The sequence below is a fragment of the Tamandua tetradactyla genome, chromosome 7, assembly GCF_023851605.1.
Source record: "Tamandua tetradactyla isolate mTamTet1 chromosome 7, mTamTet1.pri, whole genome shotgun sequence".
Classification (NCBI taxonomy): Eukaryota; Metazoa; Chordata; class Mammalia; order Pilosa; family Myrmecophagidae; genus Tamandua; species Tamandua tetradactyla.
Genome location: NC_135333.1, coordinates 35,288,865 through 35,303,210, shown reverse-complemented (window position 1 = coordinate 35,303,210; position 14,346 = coordinate 35,288,865). Strand labels below are relative to the sequence as shown.

The 14,346-nt window shown below is 39.2% G+C and overlaps 1 protein-coding gene across 9 annotated transcripts in view; it reads right to left on the bottom strand.

Moving 5' to 3' along the window:
* WBP2NL (WBP2 N-terminal like) overlaps positions 1 to 14,346 on the bottom strand; it is a 116,862-nt gene that overhangs the window by 80,616 nt on the left and 21,900 nt on the right. The gene's annotated exons all lie outside the window — the stretch shown is intronic.

Below are 14,346 nucleotides of genomic sequence, written 5' to 3'. Positions count from 1 at the left end.
GATGATCATGTGATTTTTCTGCTTTGATTTGTTGATATGGTGTATTACATTAATTGATTTTCTTATGTTGAACCATCCTTGCATACCTGGGATGAATCCTACTTGGTCATGATGTATAATTCTTTTAATGTGTTGTTGGATACGATTTGCTAGAATTTTATTGAGGATTTTTGCATCTATATTCATTAGAGATTGGTCTGCAGTTTTCTTTTTTTGTAATATCTTTGACTGGTTTTGATATGAGAGTGATGTTGGCTTCATAGAATGAATTAGGTAGTTTTCCCTCCACTTCGATTTTTTGAAGAGTTTGAGGAGAGTTGGTACTAATTCTTTCTGGAATGTGTGATAGAATTCACATGTGAAGCCATCTGGTCCTGGACTTTTCTTTTTAGGAAGCTTTTGAATGACTAATTCAATTTCTTTACTTGTGATTGGTTTGTTGAGGTCATCTATTTCTTCTTGAGTCAAAGTTGGTTGTTCGTGTCTTTCCAGGAACCCGTCCATTTCATCTAAAGTGTTGTATTTATTAGCGTAAAGTTGTTCATAGTATCCTGTTATTACCTCCTTTATTTCTGTGAGGTCAGTGGTTATGTCTCCTCTTCCATTTCTGATCTTATTTATTTGCATCCTCTCTCTCTCTTCTTTTTGTCAATCTTGCTAAGGGCCCATCAATCTTATTGATTTTCTCATAGAACCAACTTCTGGTCTTATTGATTTTCTCTATTGTTTTCATGTTTTCAATTTCATTTATTTCTGCTCTAATTTTTGTTATCTTACCTTTTGCTTGCTTTGGGATTAGGTTACTGTTCTTTCTCCAGTTCTTCCAAGTGGACAGTTAATTCCTGCATTTTTGCCTTTTCTTCTTTTCTGATATAGGCATTTAGGGCAATAAATTTCCCTCTTAGCACTGCCTTTGCTGCATCTCATAGGTTTTGATATGTTGTGTTTTCATTTTCATTTGCCTCGAGATATTTACTAATTTCTCTTGCAATTTCTCCCTTGACCCACTCGTTGTTTAAGAGTGTGTTGTTGAGCCTCCATTTATTTGTGAATTTTCTGGCACTCCACCTACTATTGATTTCCAACTTCATTCCTTTATGATCCGAGAAAGTGTTGTGTATGATTTCAATCTTTTTAAATTTGTTAAGACTTGCTTTGTGACCCAGCATATGATCTATCTTTGAGAATGATCCATGAGCACTTGAGAAAAAGGTGTATCCTGCTGTTGTGGGACGTAATGTCCTATAAATGTCTGTTAAGTCTAGCTCTTTTATTGTAATATTCAAATTCTCTATTTCTTTATTGATCCTCTGTCTAGATATTCTGTCCGCTGACGAGAGGGGGGAATTAAAGTCTCCAACTATTATGGTAGATGTGTCTATTTCCCTTTTCAGTTTTTGCAGTGTATTCCTCACGTATTTTGGGGCTTTCTCGTTCGGTGCATAAATATTTATGATTGTTACGTCTTCTTGTTGAATTGTTCCTTTTATTAGTAGATAGTGTCCTTCTTTGTCTCTTTTAACTGTTTTACATTTGAAGTCTAATTTGTTGGATATTAGTATAGCTACTCCTGCCCTTTTCTGGTTGTTATTTGCATGAAATATCTTTTCCCAACGTTTCACTTTCAACCTATGTTTATCTTTGGGTTTAAGATGTGTTTCCTGTAGACAGCATATAGAAGGATCCTGTTTTTTAATCCATTCTACCAGTCTATGCCTTTTGATTGGGGAATTCAGTCCATTAACATTTAGTGTTATTACTGTTTGGGTAATACTTTCCTCTACCATTTTGCCTTTTGTATTATATATATCATATCTGATTTTCCTTCTTTCTACACTCTTCTCCATACCTCTCTCTTCTGTTTTTTCGTATCGGACTCTAGTGCTCCCTTTCGTATTTCTTGCAAAGCTGGTCTCTTGGTCACAAATTCTCTCAGTGACTTTTTGTCTGAGAATGTTTTAATTTCTCCCTCATTTTTGAAGGACAATTTTGCTGGATATAGAAGTCTTGGTTGGCAGTTTTTCTCTTTTAGTAATTTAAATATATCGTTCCACTGTCTTCTTGCCTCCATGGTGTCTGCTGAGAAATCTACACATAGTCGTATTGGGTTTCCCTTGTATGTGATGGATTGTTTTTCTCTTGCTGCTTTCAAGATCCTCTCTTTCTCTTTGACCTCTGACATTCTAACTAGTAAGTGTCTTGGAGAATGCCTATTTGGATCTATTCTCTTTGTGGTGCGCTGCACTTCTTGGATCTGTAATTTTAGGTCTTTCATAAGAGTTGGGAAATTTTCAGTGATAATTTCTTCCATTAGTTTTTCTCCTCCTTTTCGCTTTTCTTCTCCTTCTGGGACACTCACAACATGTATATTTGTGCGGTTCATATTGTCCTTGAGTTTCCTGATACCCTGTTCAAATTTTTCCATTCTTTTCCCTATAGTTTCTGTTTCTTATTGGAATTCACATGTTCCGTATTCCAATTCACTAATTCTAGCTTCTGGCTCTTTAAATCTACCATTGTAGGTATCCATTGTTTTTTCCATCTTTTCTACTTTGTCCTTCACTCCCATAAGTTCTGTGATTTGTTTTTTCAGACTTTCTATTTCTTCTTTTGTTCAGCGCATGTCTTCTTCATGTCCTCCCTCAATTTATTGATTTGGTTTTTAAAGAGGTTTTCCATTTCTGTTCGTATATTCAGAATTAGTTGTCTCAGCTCCTGTATCTCATTTGAACTATTGATTTGTTCCTTTGACTGGGCCATATCTTCAGTTTTCCAAGCGTGATCCATTATTTTTTGTTGGCGTCTGGGCATTTAATCAGATTTCCCTGGGTGTGGGACCCGGCAGGTTGAAAGATTTTTCTGTGAAATCTCTGGGCTCTGTTTTTCTTATCCTGCCCAGTAGGTGGCGCTCGTGGCGCTCGTCTGTCTGCGGGTCCCACCAGTAAAAGATGCTGTGGCTCCTTTAACTTTGGAAATCTCTCACTGTGGAGGAGGGTCGTCAGCTGAAGAGGCTTGGGGGAGTGCCAATCCGAATCTCCCAGCCGGCCCGGGAATCCACACGTGGGTAGGGTCACCGGCCTCCGCGGCTTGGGTGAGCACCTGTCCAAATTTCCCAGCTGCCCGGGGCGCCAAGCGTGGGGGGGGGGTGCCGGCCTCCGCGGCTTTGGGGAGCGCCTGTCCAAATTTCCCAGTCGGCCCGGGGTGCCAAGCATGGCGGGGGGGCGCCGGCTGCCGTGGCTTGGGGGAGTGCCTATCCACCGTTCCCAACCGGACCAGGAAGCCACATTTTTGGAAGGGACCCCGGTCGCCAGTCTCCGCGGCTTGGGGGATCTCCGATCCAATTCTCCGCTGGTCCGGGAGGCCGCGCGTGGGGGGGGCGCCAGCCACCGCAGCTTGAGGGTATCGCCTGTCCAATTCTCCCAGCCGGCCCGGGAAGGAGGAAGGGAGGGAGGGACTCCGGCCGCCTGCCGCCCCGGCCCGGGGAAGCACGCGCCCCTCAGTGATCTCACCGCAGCGGGTTCTCCCAGCCAGCCAGCCATTCCAGAATGGGGTACGCTGTCTTCTTGGTCTCTGTAGTGGCTCCGGGAGCTGTTCTGTACCGTTTCTACTTCCCTAGTAGCTGTTCTGGAGGAGGAACTAAGACCTGTGCGTCTTACTAAGCCGCCATCTTCTCCGGAAGTCCTCAAACTAAATTTATTTTAACATTTGTTCCCCCCTACTATTTATTTTCATTCCATATGTTCTACTGTTCTGTTGATATAGTAGCTAAAAGGAGCATGAGACACAAGGTTTTCACATTCACAGAGTCTCATTGTGAAAGCTATATCATTGTTCAGTCATCATCAAGAAACATGGCTACTGGAACACAGCTCTATATTTTCAGGCAGTTCCCTCCAGCCTCTCCACTACATCTTGAACAACAAGGTGATATCTACTTAATGCATAAGAATAACCTCCAGGATAACCTCTCGACTCTGTTTGGAATCTCTCCACCATTGACACTTTGTCTTGTTTCACTCTTCCCCCTTTTGGTCGGAAAGGTTTTCTCAATCCCTTGATGTTGGTTTGTTCAGAGAGATGTCCCGATAATAAATCCCAGAGTGATTTGAACAGGGAATAAAAAAGTATTTGCAACGTCCTCTTCAGAGAATGGTGAGAAAGGGGGAAAATTCAAGTTCCCCAAGTTGAATTCTTGAAATTCTCACAAGTAGTGCAGACAACCAAAGCTATAGGCTGAGCCCCCAGTCTTGGGGTTTGTTCACATGAAACTTAACCCCACAAAGGATAGATCAAGCCTACTTAAAATGAGGCCTAAGAGTCACCCCCAAGAGAACCTCTTTTGTTGCTCAGATGTGGCCTCTCTCTCTCCAGTGAATACAACAAGCAAATTCACTGCTTCCCCCCACCATCTATGTGGGACATGACTCCCAGGGGTGTGGACCTTCCTGGCAAAGTGGGACAGAAATCCTAGAATGAGCTGAGACTCAGCATCAAGGGATTGAGAAAACCTTCTCGACCAAAACGGGGAAGAGCAAAATAAGACAAAATAAAGTGTCAATGGCTGAGAGATTCCAAACAGTCGAGAGGTTATCCTGGAGGTTATTCTTATGCATTAAATAGATATCACCTTTTAGTCAAGATGTAATGGAGAGGCTGGAGGGAACTGCCTGAAAATGTGGAGCTGTGTTCCAGTAGCCATGTTTCTTGAAGATGACTGTATAATGATATAGCTTTCACAATATGACTGTGACTGTGAAAACCTTGTGTCTGATGCTCCTTTTATCTACTTTATCAACAGAGAAGTAAAACATATGGATTAAAAATAAATAAATAATAGGGGGAACAAATGTTAAAATAAGTTTAGTAGATTGAAATGCTAGTGGTCAATGAAAGGTAAGGGGTATGGTATGTATGAATTTTTTTCTGTTGTCTTTTTTATTTCCTTTTCTGAATCGATGCAAATATTCTAAGAAATGATCATGATGATGAATATGCAACTATGTGATGATATTGTGAATTACTCATTATGTATGTAGAATGGAATGATCATAAGTTAAGAATGTTTGTATTTGTTGTTATATATTTTTTTAATTTAAAAATTAAAATAAATAAATAAGTTCTTGCATGAACTATTTCAAAGGTTCAATAGTGGACAAAGAGTCAACAATAGAGGGACATAAAGAGAAAACTGGAAGTGCATGTTATGGCCAATAGTTAACAGGAAGACAGACATCAATAGTACCACAGCAGTACCCGGGACAGTTAATTGGAAGTGAGGGACAAATGATAAGGAGTAGTTTTGATTTGATAGTTGGTGATGCTGTGTTTGCTGGTTCTTCGTCACTATGAACCAATGAAAATTTAGTCTAAAATTGAGAGTGCTTCTTATATACAACCAAATGAGGATACTGTGAGACATGGTTTGTTTATTTTTGGCATTATCCGTGATGCCCAATAGATGGAGAGAGCTGAAGGTACAATGACTGAGAAGCAGAAGGGTGAACTGAGATACATTTATATGATGGAATTTGGTATGGCTACAAAAAGGAAGGGCATCGAGAGGCACACAATGAACTAAATAAACCTTGGGGACAATGTGTTGTGCAAAATAACCAGAAACAAAAGAACAAAAATGCTGAGGTCTCCCTTAGAAAATACTTAAAAGAAAACTAGAGCCTAGATTGTAAGTCTGCATAGCAGCCACACTTAGTCTAAAGTTGTAAATGTATTCTAGAATCTGAGACACTGAGCTATATGTGTATTAGCTGTTATTTCCCTGGAACTTTGAGTAACCCTGTGACATCTCAGGCCCAGAAATGGAGTGCTACAGCCCTTTAAATTAGCATAGCCACATGTAATAACAGTTAGAGTAACTGAAAAAGAGATTAGGCCTCAATTAGAGTTTAAAACAAAGCCAATCTGGCTGGGTCTAACGTAAATTAGAATACAGGGTAAAAGATGATAGTGTGTGTACTCTGGACCTTCACCTACTATATGAGACCATGGATGCCTTAGTTTGGACATTTTTATAAGCTGAGAACTGTAAACCTGCTACTTATTAAATCCCCCTTTTAAAAGTCACTCTATTTCTAATACATTGCTTTCCACCAGCTTAAGAGACTAATACAGGGACTCCCAAAAAACAGGCCATGCCTTAAATTTTAAAGGGGAGAAACTAAGGCTACCCATAAGAAGGCCTAAGAGTTGCTTCTAGGAAGCCTCTTTGTTGCTCAGATGTGGCCTCTCTCTCTCAAAGCCCAACTCTGAAAGAATTACTACCCTCCCCACTATGTGGGACTTGACATTCAGGGGTGAAAATCTCCCTGACAATGTGGGGTGTGGATCCCAGGGATGAGTCTGGCTCTGGCTTCATGGGATCAACAATACCTTCCGGACCAAAAGGGGAAAAAGAAGTGTAATAAAATAAGGAATCAGTGGCCAAAAGAGATCGAATGGAGTCAAGAGGCTATTCTGGAGGCTACTCTTATGCAAGCCTCAGTTAGATAGTGCTAATTGCCATGGTCTGCTAAACCTCAACCAACTTCACTCCTATTGACTCTTAAGAACACCTAGGGCTCGAACTATGACTCTATAAAAGTTTCATACACTAATTTTGCTCTCCTGGAACCTATAATTCCTGGAGGGTTCCTAGGTCAGATAAATCCTGACCCAGAGGGACCAGCCTCTCCAAGATTATCAATTCATCATAGCCCCCTATCCTTTAGTTGTGATACCCTTTCTTAACGTGAAAAAATCAGAAAAGACACCCAAAGATCCTTATGTATTAGGAGAAGAATCAAAAGAGAAGGAGGAGGTACAACAAAGAAAACAGGATTTAACAAATAACTATGACTGTTGAATCACTATACTAATATTCCTTCTAGCCTCCAATGTTTTGAAGCAGTTAGAAGAAAAAATCTGAGATGGTGGAATGTGGTGCCCAATGTGGGGCTCGAAGAAGAAGACTCCAAATCAATATTAAGGAACCAAGGAAAAGTCTCATTAGAGTCACGTGTGTCCAGCCGATAGAAGAGGACTCGAGTCGTATTTGTAAGTAAGCATTTTCCTTGGATCATCAGGGTAATGGGTAATCACAATGGGCGGCTGGAGGAGTATGTGTGTGAATTGAAAACACTGTTAGAAGCTAATGAGGTGCTTGTTAAAACATCTGAATTAATAAGCGTATTTGATCTCATTCAAAAACATTGTCAATGGTTTCATCCTGAGAGTCGTAATATTTTGAATTTAAAACAATGGCGTTTAGTTATGAAGGCTCTTCAGAGGGCCTATCGAAAGGGGGAGACTGTCCCATTATCAGCATGGACATTGTGTCATCAAATAGCGGCAGCCTTAGATCCCTTACAGTCAGAAAGCGAAGATGGGGAGACTGAGAATTTTTCCCAAAAAAGCATGACTGCGACAATAGATATAGATGAAAATGGAGTGAAATTTAGATATAAGTACAGATGAGGAAGATGTTAAATCTATGTTCTCGCAGTGTTCTTACACTGTAGCCCATACCACCCCTTTTTCAAAGAAGGCAAGCTTCACTTGCCCTCAAAACTTCCCAGATTCTGATCAAACAAAACCTACTTTATATCAGCAAAATTCCATATTCCCTGCACAAATTTGCAATCCACCTTCTGCCCCTATTCCCAGTCCACAGCCTCCTCAGAATCCATTTTTTACAGATACTGGCGATTCAGCTAAATATATGGATCATGTAATAGCACCGAAGCCTACACCCAAAACATCCATAATGAAATGTTTACTGCAGGGATCTCAGCAAGGGGACCTGGAGGCAGTACAACTTCTATCAGCTTTTCCTGTAACAGTTAATCACTTGCCTCCCGATCAAAATAATCCTCAGGGCACTGTAGAAATTCGTCATGAGCCCATTCCTTTTAAACTGTTAAAAGAGTTGAAACAGGCTTGTGCCCAGTACGGAGTAAATTCTCCGTATACTACAGGTCTAGTCCAGGGCATGGCTCATGTCAACAGATTAATTCCTTGGGATTGGGAGATGTTAGCCAGAACTGTTTTAAGTACAGCTGAATTTTTACAATTTAAAACATGGTGGACTGATGAAGCTAATCAGTTGGCTAGGAAGAATGCTAATGAACAACCTCCAGTGTTAATAACAGCAGATCAAATCATGGGTGCTGGACAATGGGCAGGTATTGAAAGACAGTTACAATATGATAATAGCACTATCAACCAAGTCAGAATGGCCTGTCTTGCAGCCTGGCAGAGAATTTCTACACCAGGACAGCCTGCTTTAACTTTTGCTAAAGTAATTCAAGGACATAATGAGCCGTATGTCGAATTTGTGGCACGTCCAACAGACGTGACTCAAAAAACCGTGCAAGCATCTGAAGCCCGTGATTTAATTTTAATGACATTAGCCTTTGATAATGCTAACAATGAGTGTAAAAAGGCTATTCGACCCATTAAAATTGCTGGTGGTTCCATACAGGACTATATAAAAGCCTGTCAGGACATTGGGTCTACTTCTCATCAAATGGCAGTATTGGCAGCTACCATGAAATCTAACTTGGATCTAAAGAAAGGAAATTGTTTTAAATGTGGAAATTTTGGGCACTTTCAGATAAACTGTAAATCTTTTCATGATAATAATTCCACCCCAACTAAAAAACAGCCATCCAGATTATGTCCTATTTGCCAGAGGGGCTTTCATTGGGCTAATGAATGTCATTCTAGAACACACAAAAATGGTGCTCTATTGAAAAGGTCGGGAAACTGCCTTGCGGGCTTAGCTCAGGGCCCCAAGACAAACAGCATGAGCCGAGCTCCATAGACACGGTATCCTGTCAGCAATGGCAAAAACCATGCATTCCAGTCTTAGAGTTAAAAGCTGCAACTCGAGGTAGTGCTGCAATAGATCTACCTGCAGCTGAGGATATTTTACTTCAACCTGAAATGGGTATTCAATTAATTAGCACTGGAGTTTCGGGCCCTCTGCTCAACCATACTGTTGGTTTAATAATTGGAAGGAGTAGTTTAACTAAGCAGGGTCTATTAATACAAATTGGTTTAATTGACAATGACTATAAAGAGGAATTGAAGATTATGGCTCAATCTTTACAGCCTTTTCAGATTAAAACTGGGCAACGCATTGCTCAATTACTACTTTTACCTTATCATGTTCCTCCTTCTCTGCCCTTCAACCGTCAAGGAGGTTTTGGTTCAACTGGAAATGAAATTTATTGGCAAACATTTATTGGGGACAACCGCCCAGAAATTACTATTACTATTAAAGATAAAATTTTTCTGGGTTTGATTGATACTGGAGCTGATGTAACTATCATAGCTAAAAGATATTGGCCCCAAAATTGGACATTAAAAAGGGTACCTACTGTTTTCACCGGCATAGGTACCATGACTGATATTTATCAAAGTACTGAAATATTTGAAGTAATTGGCCCAGAAGGACAAAAATCAACATTACAACTTTTTGTGGTAGATGTCGGTTTGAATCTCTGAGGCAGAGACCTGCTTTCACAGTGGGGAGCATATTTGCATATCCCTCACTTATCAGATAAGGCAGAACAACTATACTTAAAGATGCAATTTCAAAACACTAGACGAACAAGGGATTATCGAGGTTTAGGATATTCCAAGGAGCAAACAAATTTATAATGGGGGCCATTGAAGCAAAGGGCATCATTACCCCAATAACATGGCTTATTACTACGCCAATATGGGTGGATCAATGGCCCCTTCCTCAAGAAAAATTGAATGCCCTTCATAATCTTGTCCAAGAGCAATTGCAATTACAACATATTGAACCTTCCCAAAGTCCATAGAATTCTCCAGTTTTTGTTATTAAAAAGAAATCTGGAAAATGGAGAATGCTGACTGATTTAAGAGCAGTAAATAAAGCCATGAACCCTATGGGTGCACTTCAGCCGGGGGTTCCTCAACCCTCTATGATTCCTCAGTCTTGGAAATTGGTTATTATTGATTTAAAAGATTGTTTTTTTAATATCCCTCTGCATCCAGCAAATAAAGAAAAGTTTGCGTTTTCTGTTCCGGCACTGAATAATCAGGCTCCGATGCAAAGATATCAATGGTGTGTCTTACCCCAAGGGATGATGAACAGTCCCACTATATGTCAACTATTTGTGCATCAGCCCTTACAAGAAATAAGAAATAAATTTTCAGAGGCCCTTATTATTCACTATATGGATGACATTTTAATTGCATGTGACAATGATGACTCTTTGGAAAAAGTTTTCAGTGCTATTATAAAAATTTTACCTCAATATGGGCTGCAAATAGCTCCAGAAAATATTCAAAGGACTGAGCCTTACCTATACTTAGGAATGCAAATAGCTGCAAATAAAATAATTCCTCAAAAAATACAATTAAGACGGGATAATTTACAAACTTTAAATGATTTTCAAAAACTGTTAGGAGATATTAATTGGATTAGACCCACTTTAGGGATTCCTAATTATATGTTACAAAATTTGTTTGATATTTTACAAGGAGATTCTGATCTATTAAGCAAAAGGCAGTTAACAGCTGCAGCTGAACGAGAGTTACAATTAATTGAACAACGCATCCAAGAAGGACAGCTTGTTCAAATAGATATAGAAAAGCCTGTTGATTTTATTATTTTCTTTACCTTACAATCTCCTACAGGCCTATTTTGGCAAGATGGTGTTTTAGAATGGATTTTTTTACATACATATCTGCAAAAAATCATTTCTTTAATAGCCAGAGGTCGCCAAAGATATTTTCAATTAAGAGGTTGCGATCCTAATTGCATAGTATGTGATCTCACAAAGGAAGAAGTTCAAAGTTTATATATTTTCAATACCTCTCGGCAAATAGCATTAAGTGACTTCAAAGGACAAACTGATAATCATTTGCCTATGTCGAGACTTTTGCAATTTCTAAAAAGAACACAATGGATCTTGCCTAAAATAGTTAGGGCTTCCCCATTGGAGGGAGCTATTACTGTCTTTACTGATGGTAGTAGCAATGGACAGGCTGCGTATGTCACCCCAGGGGAAAACAAAAGTTGGAAAACACCTTATACCTCAGCCCAGCGTACAGAATTAGCAGCAGTAATTCAAGTTTTACAAAATTTTCCACAATCTCTTAATATTGTTTCTGATTCTGAATATGTTTGCCAAATAGTTACTCACATTGAGACAGCTTCTTTGTTTGAAAGAGATGACTTGTCCCGAATGTTTTTACATTTACAAACATTAGTCAGAAGTCAAATCAATCCTCTTTTTATCATGCACATAAGAGCTCATACCAATCTTCCGGGTCCTTTGTCATTACAAAATCAGCAAGCAGATACTCTTGTGGGGGTATTGCAAGATCCCACAACACTTCACAAATTAACCCATATCAATAGCAAAGGGCTGCGAAAGAAATTTCCATCTTTATCTAAACAGCAAGCTCAGGACATTGTTAGGACTTGTCCAACCTGTGGACCTTTAAATGCACGCCCCTTTACATCAGGGGTTAATCCTCGAGGTCAAAAAGTAAATGAATTATGGCAAATGGATGTTACTCATATTTCACATTTTGGTAAAATGCAATATGTACATGTTATCATAGACACTTGTTCTCATTTCATCTGGGCTACTGCACAATCTGGAGAGCGTTTCTCCCATGTTCGATCACATTTACTTAATGCTTTTGCTGTTATGGGATGCCCTCAATCTATTAAAACGGACAGTGGTCCTGCTTATACAGGAAAACAATTTCATAAATTTTGTACTACTTTTAATATTACTCATATCACAGGAATTCCACACAATCCCTCAGGGCAAGGAATTATTGAACGAGCAAACCGGACGCTAAAGTCTATGCTTTTAAAACAAAAAGGGGGAGGCGGGCCGCGGTGGCTCAGCGGGCAAAGTGCTTGCCTGCTATGCCGGAGGACCTCGGTTCGATTCCCGGCCCCAGCCCATGTAACAAAAAACGGAAAAACAAAATACAATAAAACAAGAAAATGTTTAAAGATGTTTCCCTTTCTTCCTTCCTTCCTTCCTTCTATCCTTCCTTCCTTCTCTCTGTCTTTCCTTTAAAAAAAAAAAAAAACAAAAAGGGGGAGACAATGATCAGGAGGATGATGTTATGAAAATAAGTACTCCTAAAGTTCAATTAGCAAAGGCATTGTTTACTCTAAATTTTTTAAACATTTATGATAATTCATCACAGACTCCTGCAGAACAACATTTTAGTAATTTGGGAAAGAAAAATGATACAACCCAAACAGAACTGCAGCTGCAGCCAATCTATTGGAAAGATGTTAAAGATGATTTATGGAAACCAGGAATGGTAAAGGTGTGGGGTAGGGGATTTGCTCTTGTCATTGCAGATGACGGAACCTTGGTTTGGATTACTTCGAAGAGAATAAAACCCAGACATGTCAACCCAGACAAAAATAACTAAATGGGTAATGTATACTATAGGACATACAATTTTGATTGCTGAAGGACAGGGACATATTTATACTTACTGGGATTATCTGTGGGCCCTAACATGGGCCAATTCAACTTTACCAAAATAATCTGAATACAAGTTTAAGATTCCTAGGTCCAATAAAAAGAAAACTGGTGTCAAATTTAATTCCATTTTTAGAAAGACCTATATGCGTAAATCTATGGATACAAAGGATACTTGCCTGTTAGATGGGAAAGAAAGTTGGAATGGATGGCAGTTAAGTTATGGATTGAGCAGTTATCATAATTAATGATTCCTATGGAATTGTAAGAGATGCAACCCCTGTGGGGTCTCTCATCTCTAACTTGAAGATAACTGAGACTATATGGATAGGCAAGCTAAATCAGGGTTTAATTCATGGAGGATAATTTGTGCCAAATTCATGGGATGATAAATATAGCATTAGTGAAAGAAATTGACAGAAAATTTTCCTAGGACTGAGACCAATTTTTATAGCCAATTCTAGTAACTATAACTTCTTTTTAAATAGCAGCCATAAGCACTATATACAAATATGTATTAGAGATCCATATATACTTGTTAAAGTTCATATGCATATAAGAAATCAAACTTCTAATTGTGAAAATTATTCTCTATTCACTTGTCCCCAAGCATTTATGTTGCAGGAAAATGAGACGATTATAGCAGCAAGGAGAAGAGGTATTTGGCTGCTGGTACAGATGTCAAGATCTTTGTAATCCTCTCCAGAAACACATATACTGATCCATTTGGCAAAAGAATATCTAAAAAGGACTAATAGACTAATTGGATTCATTATTGCATCTGTCATTGGAATCATTGGAAGCATCACAGTGGCTGCAGTCGCTGGAACCGCATTGCAACAAATATACAGATGCAGCATTGTTAGAAAAACACCAACGAACTGTGGCATAGACAATCTCATTGATGAGCAAACTAATAATGGACTAAATGATATAGAAATGACATTGGTTCATATTGGAGATCAAATGTATAATTTAAATTTTTTACAAAGTTTAAAGTGTAAAAGGAATAAGAGCAGTTTTTGTATTACCCTCTTTTAACATATGGCTTGTTTGAAATAGAATGGGAAAAGGGAATAGGCATCTTTTAAGGCTTTCAGATAGTTTAAGTCCTGATATCTTAGAATTACAAAAAAGGGGTATTAGAATGTAAATTAGAATAATCTACATATAGCCTATGGAAGTAATGTTATACAATTACTTACCCAAGAGCTAAAAAATCTTAGGTTTGGGGCTGTTTATACTTCGCTTCCTCCTCAGCTGTGTTTAACAACAAAGAAAAAGGTGATTCTTGCAGAAACTCGTTGGCTCCCTCCTGAATCAAAGTCAGAGAGCTTGACTGGCAGCCAATGACGGGTAAGACCCTTCAGAGCCTAAGGGCAACCTAAGACAGGCGCGGTCACCTCTGCTTATAACAATGTGATTCTTGTGAATCAAAGTCAGAGAGCTTGACTGGCAGCCAATGACGGGTAAGACCCTTCAGAACCTAAGGGCAACCTAAGACAGGCGCGGTCACCTCTGCTTATAGTCACCCTAAAAAGGTGATTCTTGTTTTCCTCGGCTTATAAAATAAAAAGGGGGAAATGTAGAAGCCAAGAGTTTAAAGCAAGACCTACAGAATTTGTTGCAAGCTGCTGGCCTCGGGATGGCAGCGGTAAACTGTGGAGATTGTTATGTAGAGCAGTCTGGGAGGAAGAGAATGTTTACCCAAAACAGTTATGTTAAGTATAAAGAACACTGTGAGATAAGAATCTTGCTCCCTCAGGAAATGCCTGCATATCTATTGACATCCTGTGGTATATAACTAAGATCTGGTTGAGAATAAAGTTGTCTGATGTCTGATGTAGATTTA